Consider the following 27,940-nt stretch of genomic DNA (forward strand, 5'->3'; position numbering starts at 1 on the left):
CATATTAATAAACCTTATTTTATTTACAATAGTAATTAATATTATTTATCATGCTATTTACAATTTTAAATTAAATTTTGTTATAATCCTAAATTATTTCTTTCACAGATTATTTTTTATAAACAATATATGGGACCATTTCCAAATTGATATGAACTAAAGATAAATAATTATTGATAATAACGAAAAATAAAAAAAATGAAACATCTACAAACGTAAAGTAAGCAGTATTATTTATGCAAGATACAAGAATGAGAATAGAAGAGACGATATTTGCTTATAACTTTTAAAGAAAGAAAGATGTTTTCTTTAAGAGAGTTTGCTTATTCTGTATAAGGCAGTTAAATTGTGTCTATGGAGTTGAGGAAAATCAGGGAATTTCGGGTGAAATGAGAATGAACATGGGAGTTGAAAACAAAAAGAATTTTGGAATAGTCAACCACCTTAAAGAGAAGTTTGACAAGGAACTTCACATCTCAGCGAGAAGACTATGCAGGAAATTGGGTAGAATGACTTAATTCCTCGTCGTCCTGATTAGTCTATACAACGATCCTTGTTTACATTTCAAACGCTTTAGCTTGATTCGATCGAGAGTGTGGAACAACTATAATTCTGTCTTAAAGGCGAACATAAACAAGAATCCGTACTCCAATGGAAATCTCAATTGGTAAAACAAAAATAAACAGCATGATGTTAAACGACTTCTGACTGATGTACCACGCATCCATCGAAAGTGAGCTTAATTCCAAAAATGACATCTGGAAAAACTTAGTAATAATAATAATTTGTGTAAGTTTTTCTTGCTGTTTTTCTTAATCTGTGCATTATTATTGTTGTTATTATTATTATTATTATTTGTAATGGTAGGGCATGAAGGATTATTAGCAGATGATAAACGATATTGGGAATTACGGAAAGATATTGTTTTAACACCGATGGGATGGAGTTGTCCAGATCAAATTATCTTGTTGAATGAACATATCTTTATTCCGAATTTTTTTATATCATCTTCAAAGATAGGATAATCTACATCATACTGAATCCAATCGACATGGCAATCTGTCAACACAGATTCATTTCTCATTGAATTGATAGATTCTGAAAAGTAGAATTTTTATTAATTTTACCAATTTAATTTCCAACTGTTAATGAAACTACACACTTTTTATGCATATTTGCATTCTGATACTATCTAGAGATTCCTCTTAAATTAGTTTTACGAACAAAGAATGTTTTTTTATACGAAAAATTCACTTATTCCCGGCGGGAATCCCAGTCTAACACGAGTAACACAATTTCACGCCAAACATCGCAAAATACACATGAGGCTTGCAGAAATAGTTGAGAACTTAGTTTAGCGTAAGTTCAGGTAGATTATTTTGCTCATTATCATGCATACAGACACACTATTCATGTACCACGAAACAATCTGTGCAAAGCGCTATTTATCTTTAAGGAACCAACGAAAAGTACCTTACGCCGTCGACTATCTCTTTACAAGCTACAAATTATTTGACTCCTAGTAAAACGTCCCGGCTGCCTGAGCTAGTCTCGTGGACTGTTGCTGTAGACCTAAAAGAGTGTCTTTATATCAAATCAAGTAAGATTTTCTCGTGCTCAGATTGTACGAAAGTATTAAATGTGTCGTGAGTTCGGTGTAAGTGTGGTTGTAAGAGAGAGGAGACAACGTGCAAGCTGAGGCTGCGTTTTGGGTAAAAGTTGTTCGTACTGTCAAACATTGAAAAATTCACAGCAATGCCAACCATGTTTAAGAAATAAATAGACTGTATGGCTTTAATGGATTTAGAGCTAGGTTTACCCTTAAGTACACGCGTCTTATTAATATTTACAATTTATGGCAGATTAAAAAAACCTGTGATAATTTCAAATAACGGATATTCATCCATAAAAAATCCATAATCAATTTGGGTATGTATCAAACAATAATGAAACAACCAAAACTTTGTGACGGTTTGTCCATCTCCTATCAAGTTCTAGAACAGTCATTATGATAGAGAGTATCTAAGGACTGGCAAGGGATCAGAACGCTAAATCTTCAGAAGGACCACAGCACATTTATAAAGTACCAAATTTAAATGAAATTGCCCTAAAGAGAAACTTACAGGTTCTATAGGACCTACATAAGTAAAGTAGCAGAAGGCAGATTTTAAGACAGATAATTTGGATTTTTTGAATCGGAAGACTCGCCTAGGAACGAGAAGAGATGGAAGGCCGAAATTGTAAAAAGACGCCTAAACGAACAAAAAGCAAGAGGCGGAATCTTAGATAGTACAACAAAAGAAGACAGGTCCTGCTGCGGATTAGACAACGGATAACCGAATGCCTTAAGATACAGGATCTATATTTGATCGCTATTTAATAAGACAGAATCCTCATCATGGGATAATAAATAAATTTAAATATATTCTGGTGCTGGATTCGATACCCACCCAGTTTTTATTTAATAGGTAATATGTATAATCTTCATAGTAAAGTACGTTAACTTTATTTGAAAATAGTATGAAACAAATAAAAAATGAATTGCTCAGTAAGGTTGATTAATACAGAAAATACGACAAGAATTACGCAATATTATGGTTATTAAAGACATATGACCCTAGTAAGTAATCAGCTTATTATTCCAACCCTTATCTTACTGGAAGAGATTCTAATCGAATTGTGGGGCAGCTTTTATTTACTAAATAGTATCAGATAGAAGGAGAAGACGGCCCTAGAGGGGATCTACATTGAGGGGAATGGATGTGGTGTGCACAGGGTTGGAGCAACACCCCCAGGATGGGGGTTAACACCCCGTGAACGGTGTCGGACCCAGCTTCCATTCAAGGAAAATGTACCCTGAACAACCAGCATAACACCATCTGTCCAGTTAGGAACACTTGACTGATAAGGGGCACTAAGTCGCCAAATGATGAGCACGATAAGCACCTCGCATACATCCTTCATGTACGGCTCGCTGATCGTCCACTAGCAACTAATAATAACATTCACTGAATAGAACATTAATAGTGACGTCATAATGTCGTAACTTAATTCTAGTAACTTCCTCACCACTTGACTTTCATTTTAGGATAACTAACACGTTCTCAAAATCTCATAAATTTAATTTAGCAATTAAAGATTCTTTCTTTGGATCGAACTTTGCGTTATTATACAACAATATGTTAATTTGTTGCTGATAGATTATAAATAAAAAGAGTAAAATAATGCCTAGTTTTTCATGCGAGTTTTACGTCCAATTACCAAATTAGGTGTCGTGGACGGAAGCGAATAACAAACATATTTTACATTGAATTCTTCTATCATATATTAAATAAAATCCACAGCCTAGACCGAGAATCGAACCCAGTGCACATCCTAGCATTGCGGGCATCCCCTCTTTACCGCTAGGCAACTGTGGCGCCTGATTATATGATAATTTGTAAAAATTCGTGAAAGATTGTTCAAGGAATAGGGCAGCTGTAATATCCAGACTGAAGCAAACCAATTTATCTATAACTAAATTAAGAAAATTCTTTCGGCCACAGTAATGGACTAATGGGGCGAAATTAAAAGTTAAGCAAATTAAATGTCATCCAAAATTCTTATCACTCTTAAAGACCTCTGGAATTTACTACAACAAATTTAGAAATTTACTGCTCTAGTGTTTTCCCAAATTTGTAACCATCTTTAATTGTGTTTCGCAAGACCTTACGTCTTACATGATTGCCGCTCTGATCCTGCTCTTCAAGAACTCTCCTCATAGGTGCAACAATTCTTTTTTTTTTTTTTTTTTTTTTTTTTTTTTTTAAACACATCCGCAAACGCAAAATCCTTGGTGGGCCTATTAACCAGAAGCAGGATCTCCTTGTAGTAAATACCATTATTCAAACGATGTTCTAAACGCACTTTGCTCAAAGATTCTGCATTTTGAGTTATTCTATTTCAGGATCATTAGTCTTTTTGCCAGTTTTGGATATTTCTAAAACTGGGAGATCGGTCAATAACGCAACACCATCAACGGTGTCAAACTCCTGCTTGAAATCTACTAAACAGGAAATGCAATGTGATCATGTACTCCTATAATCTACTTCAACTTTCTCTTCAACGTTTAAAACAAAGAAGTAACAATTACTTTGCTTTCCCACATTTTTATATTACTTTTCAGGAACGTGCCTGAGGTATTAGACGTCACATTAACCTGGAAGAAATATTAACAGATAATGTGACTAGATGACTTTAGCAGTATTGCAAGTTCAGAAGTGCAGATTAATACAACAGTTACGTGGATTATATACTTTAGACTTTTATAAGAATAGAGTGAAATGTGACCACCAGTTAAGTTGAAAAGATAAATTTCAGTTTACGGTTAGAAAAAACTGTTCATTGTGGCAGTGTTGTTCCACTTACTGCAAATATTTACAAGAATTATTTACGGTCACTTTCTAACAAAATTACCTAGTAATTGTCTTCATGCTAGGTGTATGAGATATTATATAAAACCTTCTGTCAATTATAACATCTGAAAATAGGCGATGTGAATTTTTGATCTTTATAAACTTCAGACGCGTCAACATCAGAGGTTATTGGCCTTCAGGAGTTTTTTTCTCCCGGCAGCCGGCACCAAATCATTACTCGCCATCACTGAATAGTTGCTAGTGTGAGCTATAAGAGACATCTTGGAAGAAATAACTGAAGGGGTGGCATCTGACCTAATCCTTTCTAAATGAATAAATGTTTTTATTCTACTGACCCAACAACATACACTTCGTACATCTGTGACTTGCAAAACTAAATCCTGAGGTTAGGTCTGTAGAGCTGGGTACAATCAAAGATAAATCGTTTGGGTTTAGCCTAACCACCAAGTTACAACTTTAAAGATGTTTGCAACCTAAGAATATTCGCTAACATTTAATGGTGCTACAATAAATCAATCACAACAATCACATGTACAGTACATCCAAAACTAATCTAAACTTGGTGATCCTTTATAGGATTCCAAATTATGGTCAAAATTATTAAAACTAAGCGAGACTTTGCTGAAGCGATGTTTCAATTTTTGCTAGACTTTTTTTTTTTATGAGGACTCAGAATTTCATTCAAGTTCACATATTGAGCACTGAAGAGCCAGTTCGTCTCTAGGTTTGTTTTCCAGGGTTGTTTTTCTTTGACCAAATGCTACTGAAGCGTGTTTTAGGACCAGGTGCCAACTATACGTAGCGAAGAAAGAAGAATAAGGAACTGTACAGATGCTGCTAGTGTGATTAACAAAATTCTCTTTCGCCAGGATGGAGCATTTAAATGGTTCGGACACCTTCCAAGAATGTAAACAATGATTTAACTGGTAGTAGGATGGAAATGAAGGGGTAGATGGAAGAACAGCCGTACAGAGAAGGCTCGAATGTAAATAAAGCAAAGTAATCGCCTATTTTTCTTCAGGCGTGGCTTAACGTCCAACTACTAATTAGGTGTCGTGGACGGAGGCGGAATCGAACCCAAGACATATTAGCCTCGCAGAGAAGGCTCGAATGAAAGAGCGTGAAAGGCATGTTGTTTCCAAAAAGGAAAGATGATTACCGATCACTGAAGAAGCCCAAGTCTACAACATACACCTGTTGCATCATTTCAAAAAGAAGAACTTTAATAATGGTATTGTAATTCGAGAAAATTCAAAAATCTCGAAAAGTTATTTTGTAATTTTGTACTTCTGGTTATCAGATGTCAAAAACCTCAATATCGCGTCTCCTGATGGAAATTAACCAAATATCATTTCAGTATTTTCCGCCATTTCACGTTTTTGATTGATTTATTTTTTCAAAAAGATTAATCAAAGGAAATCAACCAAACTAAACTGAAAGCAGGAAATATTTAGTTAGTGAAATGGCAATATATTAAAATTTGGCATTTTAATTTACATATTTAATGATTAACAAAAAGTCTGCACTTTAGAATAAAATCCAGTTTCCGTCCTCCTACACAAGAACCTTATAATATGCTCGGGAATAGTTATAGTAAAAGGTAAAAAAAAGTAAAGTAATGCCTATTTTTTCAGGCGGGCTTTAAGTCCAACTACCTGATAAGGTGACATGGACGGAAATCACATAAAGGAAAAGGAAAGAGCCTAAAATCAGATGAAACTGAATATTGGATTCAGCAAAAATGGCAGATCTAGTTAGCTGGCTGATTTTATCCAGAAGCTTATTGTAGGTATCCAAACCAAGTCTCTAATAGAAATTTCTGCGGTTTTACTTATTTTGAGTTATGCTAAACTTATTGGTGACACATGCACAGGCCAATTCATTAAAAAAAAAAAAAATTTAAGCATATTTCCTGTAAATCCTGAAATCGATTTTAATATTTATTAATTACTTATTGTTACGAAGTAAAAGACTAAGAAGAAAAAGGAAAAAGTAAAACCTGGCAATTTGAAAACGGTAAAGTGCAGAAAGTTCCTAAACAGTCTTGTAATTTGAAAAAGTGGCGACGCCATGCAAATCAGTAATGGTTACTTCACCCCCAATTCTGTGATCAGAAAAGAGGTTTGCTGATAAGGTTTATCCAACGATAGAGGTGGTGTGGTCCTTCAGTTAGCATTCTAATTAGATGGCAGTCATCCATCAACATCAAGTGAAGTCGACGCTGTGATAGAGGTAGCTGCAAGTAAGCGCTAACTACTGAGAGGGTTGGTACCTTGTTTACAACATCAATCTGTTAACGCGCCAACCGACAACAAGCCCCCTTCAACAGTACAGCGTCGTTCTAATACAAAACACTGACGGTCTGTCTTCTAGCGTACTCAATTTTTAAGGCAACGCACGTATTTTATATATCCACACAAGGGGGAAAGTTACACCATCTGCCTCGTTTTCTCTACCAACTTGTTATAATTTTTAAAGGTTTTTCAACCAACCAAACCAAACTAAGATAGGTACTGGTTACGCAAAACTTAACATCAAATAAGCTTAAAACAACTTTTTCGTACTTAGAATACAAATGGCTCCAAAGTAGAAGAGTGTACGTTAAGAGAAATTAAGAATTTGTACAAAAGAAATTTTAGAATTTTCGGAAGGAGGAATAAGACGACAACGTAGTGATAATCTACTCCAGAGAAATGTAAGCATCTTGGCGACAACACGTCTATGTCTTCTATCCAAGAATGTCGGAATACAGCTACAAAATCTGGTGCGATCAACACATAGGTCTTTCTCAGCAATTAAAATGAGAAAACTTTCTTGGATATAGAATTTGTACTTTTTAGTTTACTTATCGATTCGCAACTATGTAAAACACTGGACGGAATAAGCACATATGATTAGAATTTGTACCCAAAAAAAAAAATTTAAATTTTGTACAAGATTCAATTTAGGGGAGAGTTTCGTTACAGCTTCACCCTGAACACCGCTAAAACCAATACTCATTTAAGAAAAGTTTTTAACCAAAGGGCACACCTGACACAAAATTATAAAAATTAATTTCAAATTAAATTCTTTTATTTCATTAGTTTTGTTTTCACATTAACCACTATTGTTTGCGAGGGCTGGTAAAAACCAGTATACTGGTATTCTCATAGTTACTGTTGACTTTGAATGCCTCAGTTTACAAATATATTGGTGGAACAGAACCAGCCCTATCTTTTTCATCGTTCTATTTGAGAAATAGCGCAGCCTCTTCTCCATTTCGGCCGCGAGGTAACAGTGACTCTCTTACACTTCTTTCTTCTTCGGGGCTTCCATGAGATAAGGATAACTTGAGCAGCGCATTCAGATTTATTCCTTCCTAGAACAACATAATGGTAAGTGAATGTGACTTCACAGTGAGTTAAGTGTTTAACAACTAGAAAAAAAGAAAACTCCCTCTGCAGTCACCTTTCCTCCAATACAGACTTTCGGTTGTATATTCTACAGTTGCTAGAAGCGTACAATATTTTGGAACGACTCTCGGGAGCATTTCTCTGTCACTTCCTAAGAAACCGTTTAATTTAAGTATGCTCATAAAATATTCAAATAAACGTTATTAGCCTCTTAATTTGTTATTAATCAACACTTTTATTAAATATTTTGCGGACAGTAAGCTGTATGAGGCAACTGAAAGAAATAATCTAAAGATGTTCGACCTGGGAACCCCCTTCATTCTGCAGGACTACTCTTTTCCCTATTTTATAGAAATTTATGATCTTCGCAGATAAAGCAAACCCCTAGTATTTAGCGTTTTAAAGAGCGATCACAATACTTCAAAAACAGCACGAACTCTATGTTCAAAGTCAAATTGGGTTAAAACCTAAAACTGCAGGTACATTAGAAGGCTACGTCACCGTGATCAAGAAGGTTACCTACCAGTTAAAGAAGCTTTATCAGTCTATTTAATTTGAAGTGTGAAGAGTTTCATTCTAGATAGGAAGAATGGATTTTTGCTCTCCAAAAGCCAGAGCGAATTACTCCTTCATACTACGTAATATGTGCACTGCCCTTTTCATCTACTTCTTGACAGACTGTAAACAATTAATCCTCTGCATATTTCTTTAATGTATTGGTGGCTTTCGATCAATCTTATGGTGTAATACCGCCGAAAGTTTAGTGGAGAATAATAAGCTGATAAACTTTTTGAAATTCTCTTGATCACTCATGCGACTTGTTAGCACCCACTTTCTGATGACTTCTCTTAAAAAATATTTTCCGATGCCAAAAAAAAATGTTTAGGTCCCGTGAGAACTGCACAGGGCCCTTTCAGATTCAAGCGCTTCCCCGCCTCATTACCCAGAGTAACTCGAAAGTCAAGTCAACCAGTCGATTCAGACTCAGCCGAGTCTAAGAAAAGCTATCAAACGGATGATAAATAAGACGCTTTGTCTAGCCGAGGATAGCCTAAAATTCCTAATATCAAGAAATCGACGTATATAACTAAGTGTAATTCATTTTTAACGGATAAACAGCATTTGAGATTTGATGACAAAGTCCTGGAATTTATATGACTATTCTCAACTTAATACACTACCATCGAAACACTGAAACAAACCATCATTTGAAAAGTGTTTGATCAAAAAATAACCAGTGTTTCTAAAGCACTTAAGAAGATAAGAATTTCATTCATAGAAATAAGTAAATCCTCAAGAAAAAAGTTCCTAGCCTGTGGATTATAATAAGTAATAATTATTCGTGTTAACCCAAAGACTGTCCCATTTGTCAGAATAACCAGTATTGAGGGATTGTGGTCCATTGTGTATCAATTGAACCTGCAACAGTTCTAACATTCAGATGACCAATTTGAGGAATAGCGCAGCCTCTTTCCCATGACGGCCACGAGGTAACAGTAATCCTCTTCCACTTCTTCCTTCTTCGATCCCATTGAGTACACCTAGGTAAATATCCATAGAATAAAGAGAGAATAAAGGTTCTTGGTCCTGCCGAAGTTAAAAATTGCATTCAACTTGCTTTGAAATTATAATTTATATTCGAGGTAGTCTCATTTTCTAGGCAAATGCCATGTGAATCATTTGAACGTGGACATAACTATTAGATTGGGTTCAAACTGGTTTTCAACTAACTTTTTAGGCCAAATTCTGTTTCGAGAAAATTTAATTAAGAAAAGATTAAAAAAAAGTGAAAGGTCTGTGACCAGACTTTTTTTCCATTTGTTAAATTAAATATACAAGTGTATAATTATGAGTGATGATGATGAGGGTTTGGGTAATCATTAATAAGAGTCCATTACCTTAACATAACAAGAACTAAATGTAATTAGATTCGATGCAACTAATTTATCAGATCATTTGCCATGTCTAACTCTTTGAATATTCAATAAAAATTATATATATATATATATATATATATTTATATATGGAAAGAAAGACTCCTAACACATATGACTTAATCATACAGAGAGAAATAACGAGTACTTGTCATAACCAATAACCTCCCAACACATCCTCGGGTCAGGAGAGGCAAGCGATCACTCAGATCAAGAGACGTACAACACAGTGCAGGCCTTTATTAATGACTTGGCGATGAGTCCGTGTGAAATTGTTTTAAATCAAAAGCAACCACAGCGGCGGCCGGCCCAATGATGTTTGGTGATGTGTTGCGTTGTTGCTGTAGTTGATTATGATGAAGTTGATGATGATGTAGTTATAATAATAGCTTTAGACAGGTAAGGTTGTAAATCAAGCCAGTTGGACTTTAGAGTTTCTTACCTGATGGTAAGACCCCTTCTCTTAACAATTTCCTTTCAGCCAAGAGATGAAGAAGACGTTATACCCCCACTGAGGTCGGCACACCTGAGATTGAGACACAATCGTGCCGCCGCTAGCACCCCCAACCAAACCAACCAACCCCGCGTCCAGCCAATCTTTTTTTTTTCTTTTGTAAAAGAACCGGCAAGAAGACAGCAAGTCTAGAAGAGGATAGTGGAGTGAAGGGAAGCCAAGAGATTTTATTGGTACCCCCAGTCTGTGCAGCAGAAGAAGTAAAAACAGAGTTTTGTTGTTTTGTACACATCATAACAGAAAGAGAGAAGGCTAACGCGTCAGATATCCCGTTTAAGGCCCCACGGCGATTGTTTTGAATAATTGCCTTTTGATTTACTGCCGGCCCAAATTAGATTGTCGCGAGTAAGATCCGCTTCTGAAATCTCATTATAAATAAAGGACCGGTATACCTCTTTAAACTTCACAGTAATGCTTCAAATTTAGATGGAAATAAATAAAATATAATTAATATCTTAATTAAAATACTAATTTAACAAGAGAAGATTATCCAAATGGATTAATACCAACAAGTAACTTCCAAGTCTTTTATTAAAAAGGACAAAACACTAAACAGCTTTAATAATTTTTCTTTTGCATTTATGCCAATTACCACTTTAAGAAGAACTCGTAGGGTACCTGCATACATCATCGAAAAAACTGTGGGATGCATACTTGCCCGACTCTCTTTTAATGCAGTTGTAATTCATAAATTTTCTTCTAATATCTGACATGTACAATGATCCCTAATTATGTATGTTAAGGCCTGATATAAATTATACTTGCTGCAGGTTAAGTTACAAGCAATAAAACGCTAAATTCAAGAAGTGGCCAAGTGCAGTATTTGCGAGATTGTATTTCAATGCAGAAATTAACCCTGCTCTTTTGTGCATTTTTTTTGTATTAAATAAACAAAAAATAATAATAAGAACTGGCCACCCAATTTGCTAAAAAGAAAAAAATTCAGGTGCCTAAAAACTTCTAATAATCTTCAGAAAACTTTAATAGTTCAAAATATATTGAGAAAAAGACTGCAGCTACTGGGACAATAGTGATTTGACAAAAGATGTAATAAATATCCAATTACAGTTTTTAGTTGTTAATTAAATGAACCCATCCATTTACTCGTCGCTTTATCACTTAATTAACGAAAATAGTTAAACTATTATTATCTAAGTGAGAAGTATTATTCCATTGTAAACAAAAAAAAACTTCTGGTCTAAAATGAGTCACGTTATAAAAAGGAGACCCATTTTTACAGTTGGTGAATGTAGCCAATAAGGATGTGACGACGACCGGTTGTGTACTCTAAGAACAATAACTCATACCCTAATAACAGCTTTCGTTTATAGGTTGTAGGCGTATGCTGGCTTGGTATAGACTTGGCTCTAGATAGTACGGGCTGATTTCAAGCTAATTACTTTATTGGAAGGATCGCTGGAAATAACTAGGGTAGGGTAGACGACGGACCAAGACAAACACAGTGTTGTTACCTCCTCCTCATCCTCCACTTGGCGGTTGTAGACTCCTAAATATTGAGACGTTGTTCTCAGAGAACAATGTATACACACACCACATGTAGCTAAAAGTCTTTTACCTGCCCTCAGAGATGAGGTGCGACCATTTTTGTGACCCAATTTTATAAAACTTTTTTTATGTTTACAACGGTACTGCTCTTTATAAAGTCGTTAACTAGCCTATTAAGAGAGGAAATGTGTAAACCTGTCAGGTTATTACAAAATAAAATTAAAAAATACAAAACCGCGTGCCGCTTCATTTATTCTAGATCACATAGCTTCTAATTTCCGGTGCTAATAACATGAAGGTGCTAACATCTGGTCTATATAGCAAGCAAGCCTCTCGCTTCATCCAGAACTAATTATACAGCAGCAATGATAAACATTTGCAAAGTATCTGTAAAAAAAAAAAAAGAAAAAATTTTTTCCATTATCCATCCAAATAGGTGAATATTATCCAATAAATTTTGTTTATGAACGATAAATAGGTGAACTCGTTAATATATTTTTATAATAGAATAAGCGAGAAACAAAACTAGACTAAGTGTTAATAGGTTAGGGCAGCACTAGTAGCATACCTGGACGGCAGGCAATTCCCTGTTCACGAAACTGGAGGCAGCAAGCATGAGGCGGCAACGGTAGCCGAGCTATTGATTGGCCACGCCTGCCTCTATCTGCCCCACCAGTGTGACTTGCACAGCAGTAACGGTAGCCCAACTTTCGCCGCTCCCAGCACTATCTATCTCACTCGCACTCACAACGTACACACGCACAACGTACACACGAAATAATGAGAACCGCCCCCACTTACTTAATTCGCTCCCCGCTCCTCTTGGACAATTCACACTGGTTTCCTGAAACTATATTGCTCCACCGCTTTCCAGCCCAAAAAAAATATCTCTCCACTTCTTTACAAATACCAGTAATGTTAACAAACAAAATAATGGAATAAGTAGCAATAACTTATTTTCAAAGTACCAATATCCTTTGAGCAGTCTACCAGCGCTACTAATTTAGAGAGAAGTAACATTAAACGTTTAATGTATAACCTACAACCGATTGAATTTTGTAGTCAGTTCACCTACTTAGGTGTCCCGTTTTTTCGTTCTGCTAAATTTATTAGAGCAAGTGAACACTTTCTAGCTAGAAATAGTACTGCTACAGCTGTAGTTCGATCCTTGTTGCAATCATCTAAATGTGATGATTGGAAAGCCAGAATCCATCTGTATGACGCCATCTCTGAGAGCGTGTTATTATACCTGTCGGAAGTTTGGGGTCCTTGTTATTCTCATGTTTTGGAGAGAGGCCAATTAAGATTTTTAAAATTATTATTACACCTTTCAAGATCCACTCCTGACTCATACGTTAGACTGGAAACTGGTAGATGTCACACACAGTTTAAAATTTTTAAACGCATGTTAAATTGGTGGCAATCTTTACTTGCTATGCCAAATTCTCGATTGCCTAAAATATGCTATTCTAGACTGCTAGAACTGTGTAATTTCACCGTGCCATATAATTGGGCGGCAGAAATGAGAAGATATTTAATTTCTATAGGATCAGATCATATTTGGCAGTCTCAAGATTTCCAATTAGTTCATGATAACTACAATAATTTGTTAGTCTCCTTCAAAAATAATTTGTTCAGTAAAGATATAGATCTTGTTTTAAACAGTCGTTATAGTACCATTTACAGATTTTTTTGTAACTTCTCTTACTCTTGTGAACTCTATCTTACTTTCAATACTCACATTAATAAATTGAGGCTAATCGCACAACTACATTTATCTCATAAAAAATGCCTTCTATTAGTAATGAGCAACAATTAATAAATTTATTAACCTTCTTGGAGCCCGGGCATTTGTCTAAATTAAATGACATTTTCTTCTTTTTTATTAACTTATTAAAATATAGAAAACTGCTTATTTAGTTTAATTAATCACTACGATATTACTGACAAGTTATTATTTTTGTTTGCACATATATTTGCCCATTTATTTTATTGACTTTTTTTCCCCTTTGTACAATGATTATTAATATTAATTTTTGGTTAGTAGATTATGTTTATCTGCAAACTGCTCTATGATCTGTTATTGTCAGTATTTCTATTATTTTTCTTTTCTTATACATTTTGTATTATAATTTTTATTATTATTATTATTATTATTATTCTGTATCCTTATTATTCCTATTTCTTTGAAGTGTTCACTTTTAATTTAGAAAATTTTCTATTTACTTGATATAGGTAAGCTAATTTGTAAATATTATGTCTGATTCTTATTTGATGGATAATTATTTTTATTTAATATTATTACTCCTTAGTTTACTTTTTATTTACTTTCTTTTCATTGTATCTCTTTTAGGATACTTTATGTTTATATCATTTACAAATTTTTTTATAACACATTTATAATTTTTAACTGGGCCAACCCGTTCTGTATGTCTCTGACTGTAACGGAATAAAAATAAAAATAAAAAATAAAAAAATTTAGAGAGAAGTGATTAATTTCTCCGTTCAGCTAGGCTCCAAGTGGAGCCCTGAAAGGTACCATTCTAAAACCTCAGGGTTAGGGTGTTTCAAAAAAATTGTAACAATTTCAAATTATAACAATAAATGCGAACTATTCCCTAATTTAGAAGTTTCAGTAACCAAAATTGTTTATTAAATTCTGTACGAAACACTTAAAAAATGAAGTGACTTTAACGTTAATTAATCGAAATTTTGCAAAAATGTATATTTTTCTTAATATTTTTTTTTTTAAATACAGCTTCTTTAATTATTCATAACTTTGAAAGTAAAATAACCATTAAAGTAAATCCAACTACATTGTCTTTATAGCAAATTATATTTAAATAAGCTTTGTACAATTACATGTTTTGCTAATAATTTGAAAAGATACAAAACATTTAATAAGGATTTTTTTTTTTAACAAAAAAGCAAAACAAATTTTTTTTTATCAATGGACCTCTAAATATTAATCGATTTTGCTCTAATACGGACGAAACTTTTAGTTTTTAAATGAACTTTGATTTTCCGCCCGGCGCTCTTTAAAATTTAAAAGTCAACATTTTTTGAATGTAGGTCATAAATACTGTATATTACATCTTTCAGATTTACCATCCTATATCCATACTTACGCTGATAGTTCAGCCGCCTTATCCAGCAATCAAGATCTCAGTAACAGCACATGGAAACGGACAGAGTTCCGCCTCAACCTGTATTGAAAAAATTCGGCGCAGAAACACTCTTCCTCCTGTCTTGTACAATCCATTCTAAACCCATCTGGACCGGAGACATTGAAAGGGTGACTTTCGATCGAAGCTCAAACCTCTAAAGAATCCAGTCCTTTGAACTCTTAAATCCTTTACTCCTTTAGTGATGCTCCTTTCTATGTCACCAATCAAACCAATCACAGAACCATTTCTTTCAATCAAACAAGTTTATCAAACCAGTTACAGAAAAATCTGCTTTAACTTAGCTTGTAACTCCTATCTTTCATGACAAATAACCATAATGTACAAAAATGGGCTGATTGCTAGTGCATTAATAAAATCCATTAAAATCTACTCATTATTTTTCAATTTAACATTACGAAACAAAAATTTGGCTTCAGGAATGCTCTGACACCTGGCGATGACAGCCTTTGCTGAATGAAGAAAATGATTAATGTGTATAAAAAAAAAATGTCTCAAGCTTTACGTTCTGAAGATCAAAATAAAGCTTATATAAAGAATATAAACAGTAAGACTAAAGGTAACCAATTTCTTTATTTGATGCCAGAGCGGGTAATAACTTTGAAGATCAACTTCCTGCTCAGGATTACATTAGCCGTGACTGAATGGCTAGTTAGAACACCCGGTGCCGTACGCTATCATTGGACCTTATAGAAGGTAGCCTGCAGCAGTACAACCTTCCAACATTACAACGAATCCAATCACAAACTTAACAACATAGAAACTACTTAATTAAGTTTAAACTTTGTATTGAATTGAAAACAACAGTTATTAAACTTTTAAGCAGCTAATCTAGATTTATTTGCAAAGTTAAAGGAAATAATAGAATCTTTAAAATAAGTCATAAACTACCTACAAACGTAATGAATAGCACAATAGTGCCGTGTTTGAAAGAGGTGTGCAGCTGAAAAACTAGAATTGGACTACGTCATCTAGTTTCCCAAGAGAGACATCATGGTTACGATTAATGAAATAATAAAGTATACAGAATCAGATTTATTTAGTTAAGCGGTAATGTAGGTCGTAAGTCACACCTACTTATTTCTAGTATTTATGAGGAGCAAGTATAAGATTTACTGAGGTTAGCAGCTCAAAAACCCTCAAATGTATTCTGTGCTTCAGGAAGTGCAGGGTCTTCATGCATTAAAAAACGCACAAAATTGTAAATGAACGCCTGCCAAAAAATATGTGGCATAATAATCCATTTTATGAAGAAGTAAGCCAGAGTTGCTCTGAGAGTAGTTTAAATCTAAATCTAAGAACTTCTTCTCTGAAGAGCAATATTCTTTTAAATTGTGGGATTTCCAATAGCCACTTCATCTCTGCGAACATAACCTGTAATCAAAGAGAAATCACCCCTCGTCTATTCTCGTAGAAATGGAGATAAAAACCTAGAGTTCTGAACAAAAGGCTAGTTTCAGAAAATATTAAGCAGCCAAAAGCAAACAATTAAAGATATGTTGCATTTATAAGAATTCCTTGCAGATTAATCGCCGCTAAAGCAGATTTCACAATATTAAGTAAATTTTTGATAAATTATATGCATAAGTTATTTAGAATTTTTAATATTTTAGGAATTGACAATTGCTTAATGTGCTGCCTTAATGAAGTTAATGGAGCAGAAAATCATTATTTACTAGTAACAGTGACAATACAATAGCAAACCAATTTGTTAGGAAAATGTTGAATAGGAAGGTTTCAATGAGGTTATAGCCGAGTCAATGGGTTCACACTTGTATATCAGATGTGGCGTTCACAATGAGTTGAGGTAGGGTATTGTGAGTAGTACTTGCTACAATAGGGCGCTATGTACTTGGCTTTTAGGGATAAATGGAGCGTAAGACTGATTTTTCTGTTGCGATGTACCCAACTGTAATCAGCGAGCAAAGCAAACAGATATAGCTGAATAATTAGGGCGTCCAACATATGCAGCATCTGCTTTCAGCCCTAAGTATTTTAGTCCTTTCAAATCATCAGTTAATTAAGAATATCTGTTGCGCTAGTCTTCTAGTGTACCAATCTATTTGATGTTGTTCCGCCCTACATCTCATAGCGTTGTTTTTAGTTAATAAAGTTTATTATAGTATTATTAATGTTATAGTTTGGGATTAAAGCTAAAGACAATACTCTACTCAACCTTCTACCTAGTCCATATCCTAATCCATAAGTCCTGAGCACGGAATGGACCTTTCCCCATCGCAAGAATATATCCTCTGCCTACGACAGACGAGAAGTTGGAAAATAAAAATTAACCCCTCTATTCGTCCATTAACATTCATCCAAATAACCCTCACCGTTAAGTTCTTCTGTCTATACTTAGACAAAAGATCGCCCTAGAATCTCCAACTAGTCAAAAACAGTGCTAAAAAAATCACACCACCCAAATTTTTATTAAGGCTACTGGATGGACAGTACAAACATATCCTCCGTCCAAAAAATTTCCAGCAATCATTATTACTTATCAAAAACTCTCTTGTCACGCGGCTCAACTCCCCACACATCCAAGATAGTTCTATTGGCTGAAGTGCCATTGGCCACGAATCCTACTCAATTGAGTAGCAGTTATCCAATAATAAGCGAGAGTCATGATTGGATAATAACTCCTATTACATTGTACGCAGTTTCATCAAATTTAGTAAATGTTTATTAGATGTACGTATCAAAATAGAGAAGAAGAGGGCTAAGATTTTGTCTTCTTCTTTGGTAATTATTTCTTCTAACCGCTTCAAAAGTTCTGATTTTGTAGATATGTTAGTGTTAGTGGAAATATGATGATGGAGTGCCTTGAGTAGTATGCATGAGTTCAAGTTATCTAAAAACATTAAAATAATGTAATAATTACGAAATTGATATATGAATGCAATTAAAAATCTGAACTATATCGTAATATCAATTAAGGAATTCAAATGTTGTCCTTGTTTAGCAAAAGTGCAGCAATTTATTCATGGCTTGAAGTAGTAGAAATTAGCTGCGAAATAAGAAGTTAAAAAGAGCAATTTGGCGAAGTAGCAGGATTGATGCACTGGTTATGAGTGTGTAGTAAGTGGTTAAATTCCATTTCGAGAATCGTGTGAAATAAGAAGTTTCATTTAAAAGATAAAAAAAAAGAAAAGATTATAATAAAATATGTGCTTACTCCTTCGTCCTCAACATGCACTTAAATTGCATCCTGCTCAGGAACAAAGGAATCTGAGTTAATTCATATCTCCGTCATTTTATAAACCTTATAAGGCAGAGGCTCGTATCCCTGTAGTTGTTCTCTGATTCCAAGTTACTTCCATCCTTAATTTCCTTGGAACGAAAAATTTTTTGTGACAGCAGCTCGAGGCCACTGAACGTTGGCTTTTTACTATGGGTAGATCTCACTGAGTTTGATTATCGTAACTAAAGGAGAAAAAGAAGTTGAAGCGATTTTTCCTTCTCGATTTATTCCTTAAACAAACAATCACTTACAGATCGATTGGTAGAAATCACTTGTTTTTGGAATAAACCAATTTTAAAAATTTGAGGCGTTTGCAATTCTTCTTATCTCGCACATGTAGTTAATAAAAATGCAAAAATATTTGAATTAAACTAAGGGGATACGAACTTACAGATAATTCTAATGTAATAAGATAAAACGCTTTCATATTTCCAAATGAAGTGAAAAACTGCATAAGCAGAGGAGAGTATAAAAAGCCTACTTCGCCCTAAATCTAGCCTAAGCCTTTATATACCCTTAAATTTACAGTATATTATTATTAAACAATCGGTCTGCATGACAGTCAGATTTGGGGATAGCCCACGGTTATTACAATGCATATTAATTTGTTTATATAGACAAACGTGTGGCATGCAGTGGTATAGACAAGGCGAGTGGCTGTATGTCGGTTAGAGTGGTAACACTGTTAGTATGTTCTGTCTATCCCGCCACAAATCATACCGGGCGGCCCTATACTGATCCCAGTTAACACCACTTTATTGGAGGGAAAGTGTTCCCGCTAGAAACGATTTTTTTCCCCCCAAAAAAATATATAGCCGTTGAGTGGTGAAGAAGGGCCGGAGGGACACCCTACTTCCGCCTATACTTCTGCTCCACCCAAAACCCAGTTAATGAACACAAATGGGACTGAATTGTAAAATATACTTTATTGAGCCGATCTCGTAGCGCTGTATATCTTCGTTTTCCCGAGCTGCTTCAAAAACAGGACCTGGAAAGGGGTAAGTGGATACGTAGCGCGACGATTTATGATTTGAAAAAGCTGTCAAATTTATGTAGACCGAGCGGCAAAGAGGTGTGCTATTCACTGGGCTAAGTATTGCACCGAGATGTGACTGAAATTAATGGTCAAGATTAAATTATCTCCTGTGAAACACTTATTTGTTTTTCTCTTAAAATGTTTTAATGTTTCACTTATTAAGTTTTGTTCAACCGTTTGGTTTTCCTCAGATAATTTGTAGAAAGTAAATATGACACTTCTTAACGTTTTTATTAACTTTCCGCATTGCTTGGATAGCGGCGACGATTACGTGCGGTGAAGGAGCACGTAATAATTTTTTTTCAGCGATTTAGTGTCAATTCATCAGAAGAACAAGAAGGAAACTGCATATAAACGTCGCCGGGGATGCAGACACACTCAAAAAGAACTTAAAAACAACGTAATTTTTATAAACACTGTGGTCTGCAGACTAAAGTAAGTGTAACCTAAATATATGTCAATATCAAAAGAATTTGATTGTTTATTTTTTTAAAAGATGAAAAATAAAAATTTAGAAATTCAATACATCTAACGTGTGAGGCTTGCACGAAGATTACCAAAAGCAGGTTTATGTTTATAAATGGTGGAAACTATTTCAGGATGACAAAAAGCTGACACTTGATTGTTTATCCTAAGGATTAGACATTCACTACCTGTTTGCTAAATTTCTCACCATCTTCCTGGCTGAGGCTCACGCCATTCCAGTTATAACGAAGACAAGTAATATCGGTCCATCCAATGGCCATGCGATGCGCTGAGCTTGTTTGTCATAAAGCTCAAATTTAGTTTGGAAGTGTCTCAGCAAACACAGTTTCTCCTGCGAAAGGGATAAAAAAGTTACCCAGCACATTTTAGAGCGATAAAAAATGAAGAAACGGGCACCCAAGGTGCTGCTATGGGAACCGATTCTTCTGTAGGGTATGCGACAGACTACTCAATTTGGTACTTAAGAAGAAAAAAGAAATCAAATAGAATTAACTTCTCGAAATATTTCCCAGTTTTGTCTGGATAACCGTCAAAAAATTTAAGACTTGCCTTAAAATAGGTAGTTGAAGCTAACAGGTTTTTACCAAGATATTGTCGACCTAATAAAGCAACAAACACTTGAATTGGTTATTGCAGAAACAACACATGTGACATTTCCGCCATTTTGTTTTTTTTTTAACATTATTTCATAATTTGAGCCTTAACGCACAATCTTAACGGCCGCGTAAATACGTATTTCATTTAGTACAGAAAGAACTCATGTGCTGCACAAGTGTTGTTTCTGCAGTCACCTGAAAAATCATGATTTTGTAACATGAGTTGTTTCTGCAATAACCGATTCACCTGTACTTCCTGAAGGAAGATGTTTTACTCTCCCAATTACCTTCTGACAGCACAGTTAATCAAAGAAGTTTTTACAATCCTGAGTAATTACCAGAAATATACATTCCCTAATGAACTATCCTAGATTCTAAGCAATTTCAGTGATGATAGTCTGAATGAAGAGCTGATAGTGATCTAATCCGGTAAGCAAAACCTGAAGAATCTTCATGAAATCATTTTAATCTCATAGGCTGGTTTAAAAAAATGTGAAGGAAATTTTTAAAACTATTTTTAATTTGCATGTATGCACTTCTTCTGCTGCATTTTGCCAGCCAACTTGTTCGCAATTCCAGATATTTTTTTTTTCTGTAAAAATTTGTGTATTCAAAGAAAACGATACCCTGATACGATCACAATAAACCAGCCTTCCAAGTTATAAAGAAAGAAAAACCAACTAAAATAGGAAATTACAAAATCTCTGTTTAAAATTTTAACAAATTTTACTCCTACAATTAAATTATCTATCAATTATTACTTATAATAGACTTTTAAATTACTTTACTGCATCAGTAACATCAAAGTTTCAATCAAACTAAGTTCACTAAAGACCATTTACCCAATAACATCACAAAATAAACCAAACTTGTACGTGGGGAGGAAGAACACAAACATACAAATCAAAAATCCAATAGAGGCTTCAAAAAAGTGCCCAGGATTAGGTGATCGATCTTATTTTTATTAATCGAGTGAATCATTACTTGTCCTTTCTGTACTAACTTAAAATTCAATTACATTAATGATAAACTAAAAAAAGTAGTTTGCGTTTTCACGACAAGTTTTAATAAACTTTCTACTTATTGATAGCTTTTCATAACTCCTCTTTAGTCGTTTATCATATGTCGTACATTCTACGACATCACCCAGGGTATTTCCTCAAAATTTCTTTCTTGTAACATTCCTAAACCTCTGTTAGGGCTTTTAAAGAAAGAACATTAAAAACCTATTTCGGTCGTTTGTAAATAAAAGTAAGAAAGCTTCAGTAAATAAGCACAATTCATACCTCATATGACCGGCTCCAATCGACCTAACTATTATCAACGTCTACCTTAAAAAGTATGGGTGACGTCGAAGAACATCGTGAAATTACTAACAATGATTCTTTTAATGAAGATAACCGCAATGACATCTATTAACTTCCATAAATTCCTTACCTATAGATCCTCTGTTGAAGCTAATAGAACGACACATTCAGTAACTTTTAAATTGCAAACTAAGTTTGAGAGTTTTACATTTCCTTCATTTTTCAAATGGCTGTATCTCCTGTTATGATAAATTGAACTCTGCGAAAAGGCGCACAATTATAGTACTCGTTTACCTCTACAATTCTACATAATTCCAGCTTTCTACCTGTATTTATAAAGCAGATATAAGGCGATAAAGCTTGGGAATTTTACATTTCCCTCATTTTTCAAATGGCTGTATATCCTGTTATGTTAGGGTAACTCTGCGAAAAGACGCACAATTATAGTACTCGTTTACCTCTACAATTGTGCACAGTTCCAGCTTTCCACCTGTATTTTCAAAGGAGATATAAGGCGATAAACTTTGGGAGTTTTACATTTCCTTCATTTTTCAAATGGCTGTATCTCCTGTTATGATAAATTGAACTCTGCGAAAAGACGCACAATTATAGTACTCGTTTACCTCTACAATTCTACATAATTCCAGCTTTCTACCTGTATTTATAAAGCAGATATAAGGCGATAAAGCTTGGGAGTTTTACATTTCCTTCATTTTTCAAATGGCTGTATCTCCTGTTTTGTTAGGGTTAACTCTGTGAAAAGACGCATAATTATAGTACTCGTTTACCTCTACAATTGTACACAGTTCCAGCTTTCCACCTGTATTTTCAAAGGAGATATAAGGCGATAAACTTTGGGAGTTTTACATTTCCTTCATTTTTCAAATGGCTGTATCTCCTGTTATGATAAATTGAACTCTGCGAAAAGACGCACAATTATAGTACTCGTTTACCTCTACAATTCTACATAATTCCAGCTTTCTACCTGTATTTATAAAGCAGATATAAGGCGATAAAGCTTGGGAGTTTTACATTTCCTTCATTTTTCAAATGGCTGTATCTCCTGTTTTGTTAGGGTTAACTCTGTGAAAAGGCGCATAATTATGGAACTAGTTTACCTCTACAATTGTGCACAGTTCCAGCTTTCTACCTGTATTTACAAAGGAGATATAAGGCGATAAACTTTGGTAGTTTTACATTTCCCTCATTTTTCAAATGGCTGTATCTCCTGTTATGATGAAGTTAATTCTGCGAAAAGGCGCACAATTATAGTACTCGTTTACCTCTACAATTGTACATAATTCCAGCTTTCTACCTGTATTTTATAAAGGAGATATAAGGCGATAAAGCTTTGGAGTTTTATATTTTCCTCATTTTTTAAATGGCTGTATCTCCTGTTTTGTTAGGGTTAACTCTGTGAAAAGGCGCATAATTATGGAACTAGTTTACCTCTACAATTGTGCACAGTTCCAGCTTTCTACCTGTATTTACAAAGGAGATATAAGGCGATAAAGCTTGGGAGTTTTACATTTCCCTCATTTTTCAAATGGCTGTATCTCCTGTTTTGTTAGGGTTAACTCTGTGAAAAGGCGCACAATTATAGTACTCGTTCACCTATACAATTGTGCACAGTTCCAGTTTTCTACCTGTATTTATAAAGCAGATACGTATAAGGCGATAAACTTTGGGAGTTTTACATTTCCTTCATTTTTCAAATGGCTGTATCTCCTGTTATGATAAATTGAACTCTGCGAAAAGGCGCACAATTATAGTACTCGTTTACCTCTACAATTCTACATAATTCCAGCTTTCTACCTGTATTTATAAAGCAGATATAAGGCGATAAAGCTTGGGAATTTTACATTTCCCTCATTTTTCAAATGGCTGTATATCCTGTTATGTTAGGGTAACTCTGCGAAAAGACGCACAATTATAGTACTCGTTTACCTCTACAATTGTGCACAGTTCCAGCTTTCTACCTGTATTTTCAAAGGAGATATAAGGCGATAAACTTTGGGAGTTTTACATTTCCTTCATTTTTCAAATGGCTGTATCTCCTGTTATGATAAATTGAACTCTGCGAAAAGACGCACAATTATAGTACTCGTTTACCTCTACAATTCTACATAATTCCAGCTTTCTACCTGTATTTATAAAGCAGATATAAGGCGATAAAGCTTGGGAGTTTTACATTTCCTTCATTTTTCAAATGGCTGTATCTCCTGTTTTGTTAGGGTTAACTCTGTGAAAAGGCGCATAATTATAGTACTCGTTTACCTCTACAATTCTACATAATTCCAGCTTTCTACCTGTATTTATAAAGCAGATATAAGGCGATAAAGCTTGGGAGTTTTACATTTCCTTCATTTTTCAAATGGCTGTATCTCCTGTTTTGTTAGGGTTAACTCTGTGAAAAGGCGCATAATTATAGTACTCGTTTACCTCTACAATTCTACATAATTCCAGCTTTCTACCTGTATTTATAAAGCAGATATAAGGCGATAAAGCTTGGGAGTTTTACATTTCCCTCATTTTTCAAATGGCTGTATCTCCTGTTATGATGAAGTTAATTCTGCGAAAAGGCGCACAATTATAGTACTCGTTTACCTCTACAATTGTGCACAGTTGCAGCTTTCTACCTGTATTTTCAAAGGAGATATAAGGCGATAAATTTTGGGAGTTTTTCATTTCCTTCATTTTTCAAATGGCTGTATCTCCTGTTATGTTTGGTTTAACTCTGCGAAAAGACGCACATTTCTATATCTCCAGACCTATTAGTATAATCACATCGAAAATACGTGCAATTATAGAACTCGTTTACCTCTACAATTGTGCACAGTTGCAGCTTTCTACCTGTATTTTCAAAGGAGATATAAGGCGATAAACTTCGGGAGTTTTACATTTCCTTCATTTTTCAAATGGCTATATCTCCTGTTATGTTTGGTTTAACTCTGCGAAAAGACGCACAATTATAGAACTCGTTTACCTCTACAATTGTGCACAGTTGCAGCTTTCTACCTGTATTTTCAAAGGAGATATAAGGCGATAAAGTTTGGGAGTTTTACATTTCCTTCATTTTTCAAATGGCTATATCTCTTGTTATGTTTGGTTTAACTCTGCGAAAAGACGCACAGTTCTATATCTCCAGACCTATTAGTATAATCACATCGAAAATACGTGCAATTATAGAACTCGTTTACCTCTACAATTGTACATAATTCCAGCTTTCTACCTGTATTTATAAAGGAGATATAAGGCGATAAAGTTTGGGAGTTTTACATTTACTTCATATTTCGAATTTCTATATCTCCAGACCTATTAGTATAATCACATCGAAAATACGTGCAATTATAGTACTCGTTTATTTTTTACAATAGTGCACATTCCCGGTAACTAGCTCCATTTTTATAGGAGATATAAGGTGATAAAGATTGGGAGTGTGTGTGGATTCCAAATTAGTCTTTTGTCAATGAACAGGCAGAATAGTAGCGGACTACAAATAGTTTATATTTGTGGGGTTCAATTGCACGAAACTGGTAGCCGAGGGATGCAAGCAAGGATGAAAGTATTTGGATTTAATTCAAATATTGATTTCAACTTCTTATTTTTTTTTAGTTTGTCGGAAACACAGTCAATATTTAAGTATCCAGTTTTTCGCATTCGAATAATATTTCCGTTGTAATAACAATTTGAGTTTCAAAAATAGATGGATAGTTCAATCTCTAAGAAGTGCCTAATAAGCGCTTTCTATTAATTCATTATGTTAGTTAGTTGGTAAACAGTTTTTTAATAGAGCAGTCTTTAGTAAAGGCAATTTTAGTTTCTTTTTTGTTTTTTACTTAATATAAGTATAAAGGGAGAAAAATGAATTATTTAGAAAATTATTTAATAATAATAGTAATACAAGTAATAGTTAAGAGAACCTGCTGCAGCTGTGTGAGTGAAGATGTTGCGCTAAAATTACATGTTTACGTGTAGTTTGGTGTGGTTAGGGAGAGAGCGGTTGCCAGCCACTGTTGCTCCATCTAGTCAGTTGTTGGAACGCAACGTAGAATGCCTCCAGGCTTTCGTGTACATCAGCTACATCAACGCACTTTACAATTGAAACATTAGCAGCCCTCAAAGTCCTACTAATGAAAGAGCGGCCTCATCGCTAGCTCTAGTTTGATCTCTCTATTTTGCAACATAAACACTTAAGTATAGTTAACGATTTTTAAGATATTCTACAATATCTTTACTATACTGTCACATAAAGTGTTCTGACAGGCAATAAACATGCTCTGTTGGAACGATATTTCTAGTAAGTATCTTAAACAATGTAATTACCCTTGTAATATTTAGTTCCCATGGTAACTTGTTCGTGTTTATATCGTTGGATGAAATATAAAAAATATTCCTAAATGGTTCTACTTCGTTACATTACTTCGCGTTACTATGGCTTATGGCAAAACGTTGTGTGAATCATATAATTAATAAGAGAATATCTATCTTTCAAAATTTCCTATTATTTATTTTATAGCTTTTAAGAGTCCATCTCTTTTAGCAAGGAGTTACAAACATTTTTGCAAAGATTGTACGTACAGTATTTATACAAATTAAACTTCGAACAATAATTATGTAAGAAAATAGTAAATTAAAGAAATTGTCACGCTTGCTTGTTGTTAGTAAGTAAATGAAAATCAAGAAAATAAATATCGAAACAAAGAAGAATATAGAGATAAAAGAAAATATTGATTATAGCTAATTCATAGTAATCATTACTGAAGTTTACGTTAAATTAGCTCAATTCTGTAATAAACCCTAAATAAATGTAATTATAACAAAAATTTTAGTCTTCTTAAACAAATTGGCAATGTAATGATAAATATCATTGAGTTTATCAATACTTTTAATTAGTAATATAGGTCCTCTCCTCTTTGCGTAGATTGCAATGAGGAGGAGGATTTCAAACATATAATAATGATATATCCACGTTATGCAATAAAAAGGAAACGAATGTTTGACGACATATACAGGTATTTAGATGCACCATTTGGCTACGAAGACATAATATTCACCAACAACATATATGTGCTTAAGTCTATAGCAGAGCTAGCAATGAAATATGAATGTATTTAAAAGTTATAGCCGATTAGAATGAATGGAAGAAAATGATTAGAGAAGGATTACGTGATTTTAATTTCGGTTAAGCTATAAGGATGGCAGGAATATAGAGTTATGTAGATTATGTAAATAGTTGTATGTAGTAGAGGAGGGATGAATGAGTGGAGTATTTATAAGTAAGAATGGAGAGTGAGTGATATTCTAGTGATAAGCACCTAGACGATGCTGGCTGTATGGCGATACCCAATACCAAAAAAAAAGCAAAAATAAATTTGTAATATGTTCGCAATATTTTCTTTATCATTACAATTATAATCCTGTTTATATCGAGAATGAGCAATGTATTTCCCTAAACACTTAGCTTCTTTAGACTTAGCTCCTTTAAGAAGAGGGCGTTTCAGTAATAAATGATACATTCATTGACATTTAAGTTACAAAAAGAACAAAGATTTTCTTCTAAAAATAAGAAACTCTCTCCTTTAAAATATATCTTTTAATGGCAAAGTTGTGCCAAAAGCTAACGTGAAATGACTAATAGGTCATATTTTCCCAAATTTAGTTTACTAATATTTCTGAAATTCTTTTTTTTTTTTTTCAGAAATTGCCTTTAATATGTGGTTTCGATGAATTGTGTAAGAGTCAAAGAAAAGTGATGCCAAGAAATACAGGCTTAACTACCAATCAGGTGACGTGTATAGCCAATCATACTGTACAAAAACTTCCTTTTTAGATGGGTGAAAGTAAAAATAGGTGTTATTTGTAGAATCTTGAAGGAAAAAGAGACTCATTGATCTCCGACTGCTAGGGAAATTAGACAGTGAAATTAGGTTTCCATGACAGATGTAGGTACACAAAGCGCACATTCGCAGCATTGCAGCGGCCAAATTTCAAAACGTTATTCACTCAGAAAACCCGCCTAGTACTTTTTAAGTGGTAACCAAATTTAGTTGTAAAGAAATTCTTAAAATTCAAGATGCTGCAAAAATTACAGTAAGGAAGTTAATGAAATTACGAATATAAAGGTTTTTTTTCGTCAGATTCACAACTTGAAGTCCCTAAAAGCGTACGAGTGTTCCGGGTTGCTATCACGAGGAAAACTGAGCTGGTGGCAGTAAGAGACAAATGCATCGAATTGAGGTACAGTGGCTGAGAACAGCAGGCGTTAGGAACTTCGGCGCCTTACTTGCTAGAGAAGTCTAACGTCCACTTCGGACCGTAGAAAGAA

At 34.3% G+C, this 27,940-nt stretch overlaps 1 long non-coding RNA gene across 1 annotated transcript; it reads right to left on the minus strand.

Moving 5' to 3' along the window:
* Positions 1-215: 215 nt before the first annotated feature.
* LOC141449181 (uncharacterized) lies at positions 216-16,452 on the minus strand. The gene is made up of 3 exons (XR_012455382.1): positions 12,330-16,452; positions 12,068-12,148; positions 216-7,773 (listed from the first exon to the last, which is right to left on the minus strand). It is a non-coding gene; the product is annotated as an uncharacterized lncRNA (long non-coding RNA).
* Positions 16,453-27,940: the final 11,488 nt, after the last annotated feature.

This window comes from Rhodnius prolixus, unplaced genomic scaffold (genome assembly GCF_049639745.1).
Source record: "Rhodnius prolixus isolate KJV_2025 unplaced genomic scaffold, Rpr scaffold_2, whole genome shotgun sequence".
Taxonomy (NCBI): domain Eukaryota; kingdom Metazoa; phylum Arthropoda; class Insecta; order Hemiptera; family Reduviidae; genus Rhodnius; species Rhodnius prolixus.